Source organism: Triticum aestivum, unplaced genomic scaffold (genome assembly GCF_018294505.1).
Source record: "Triticum aestivum cultivar Chinese Spring unplaced genomic scaffold, IWGSC CS RefSeq v2.1 scaffold1007, whole genome shotgun sequence".
Taxonomy (NCBI): Eukaryota; Viridiplantae; Streptophyta; class Magnoliopsida; order Poales; family Poaceae; genus Triticum; species Triticum aestivum.
The window spans coordinates 1-1792 of record NW_025257746.1 but is presented as its reverse complement, the minus strand read 5'-3'; the positions used below and the strand labels follow the sequence as shown (position 1 = coordinate 1792).

The following is a 1792-nucleotide window of genomic DNA, read 5'->3' as shown; positions in this document are numbered from 1 at the left end:
CACTCCCAGGTCCGCTCCAAAGACGATTCTACATTCTCACTACCATTACAACCGTTCCCTAACAATGGATAATGTCCTATACTACTTATTCTCCCGCTCAATCACGGAGACGAGTTTTCCACGGTTTCCACCCCTCCCTCCATACCGCAACAACACGAGTTTTTTCCACCCCTTTCAGAACGCGCTCTTCGCGCCACAAAGCCGCCCCAAGACGCGCGAGCAATGAGCATCGAGCTTAAACATATCGCAAACGTCAAACATAATATAACGGGATTAATCTATATCGCGCACGTGCGACATGTTTGTCACAAGGCGCAAAAAATAATTATAAAAGGAATGCAACACGAGGACTTCCCGGGAGGTCACCCATCCTAGTACTACTCTCGCCCAAGCACGCTTAACTTCGGAGTTCTGATGGGATCCGGTGCTTTAGTGCTGGTATGATCGCATCCGACATGTTTCCCCGTCTTCGTCCCTTATGCTTGCCACTCCCAGGTCCGCTCCAAACACGATTCTACATTCTCACTACCATTACAACCGTTCCCTAACAATGGATAATGTCCTATACTACTTACTCTCCCGCTCAATCACGGAGACGAGTTTTCCACGGTTTCCACCCCTCCCTCCATACCGCAGCAACACGAGTTTTTTCCACCTCTTTCAGAACGCGCTCTTCGCGCCACAAAGCCGCCCCAAGACGCGCGAGCAATGAGCATCGAGCTTAAACATATCGCAAACGTCAAACATAATATAACGGGATTAATATATATCGCGCACGTGCGACATGTTTGTCACAAGGCGCAAAAAATAATTATAAAAGGAATGCAACACGAGGACTTCCCAGGAGGTCACCCATCCTAGTACTACTCTCGCCCAAGCACGCTTAACTTCGGAGTTCTGATGGGATCCGGTGCTTTAGTGCAGGTATGATCGCATCCCACATGTTTCCCCGTCTCCGTCCCTTATGCTTGCCACTCCCAGGTCCGCTCCAAAGACGATTCTACATTCTCACTACCATTACAACCGTTCCCTAACAATGGATAATGTCCTATACTACTTACTCTCCCGCTCAATCACGGAGACGAGTTTTCCACGGTTTCCACCCCTCCCTCCATACCGCAGCAACACGAGTTTTTTCCACCCCTTTCAGAACGCGCTCTTCGCGCCACAAAGCCGCCCCAAGACGCGCGAGCAATGAGCATCGAGCTTAAACATATCGCAAACGTCAAACATAATATAACGGGATTAATATATATCGCGCACGTGCGACATGTTTGTCACAAGGCGCAAAAAATAATTATAAAAGGAATGCGACACGAGGACTTCCCGGGAGGTCACCCATCCTAGTACTACTCTCGCCCAAGCACGCTTAACTTCGGAGTTCTGATGGGATCCGGTGCTTTAGTGCTGGTATGATCGCATCCGACATGTTTCCCCGTCTTCGTCCCTTATGCTTGCCACTCCCAGGTCCGCTCCAAACACGATTCTACATTCTCACTACCATTACAACCGTTCCCTAACAATGGATAATGTCCTATACTACTTACTCTCCCGCTCAATCACGGAGACGAGTTTTCCACGGTTTCCACCCCTCCCTCCATACCGCAGCAACACGAGTTTTTTCCACCCCTTTCAGAACGCGCTCTTCGCGCCACAAAGCCGCCCCAAGACGCGCGAGCAATGAGCATCGAGCTTAAACATATCGCAAACGTCAAACATAATATAACGGGATTAATATATATCGCGCACGTGCGACATGTTTGTCACAAGGCGCAAAAAATAATTATAAAAG

General features: G+C 48.9%; 3 non-coding genes across 3 annotated transcripts; all 3 read right to left on the bottom strand.

Annotated features, from left to right (window-relative positions):
• Positions 1-333: 333 nt before the first annotated feature.
• On the bottom strand, positions 334-452 carry LOC123177650 (5S ribosomal RNA). The gene has a single exon (XR_006489044.1). It is a non-coding gene; the product is annotated as a 5S ribosomal RNA (ribosomal RNA).
• Positions 453-819: 367 nt separating this feature from the next.
• LOC123177649 (5S ribosomal RNA) lies at positions 820-938 on the bottom strand. Its single transcript, XR_006489043.1, has one exon. It is a non-coding gene; the product is annotated as a 5S ribosomal RNA (ribosomal RNA).
• Positions 939-1305: 367 nt separating this feature from the next.
• LOC123177648 (5S ribosomal RNA) lies at positions 1306-1424 on the bottom strand. Its single transcript, XR_006489042.1, has one exon. It is a non-coding gene; the product is annotated as a 5S ribosomal RNA (ribosomal RNA).
• Between the last annotated feature and the right edge of the window lie 368 nt (positions 1425-1792).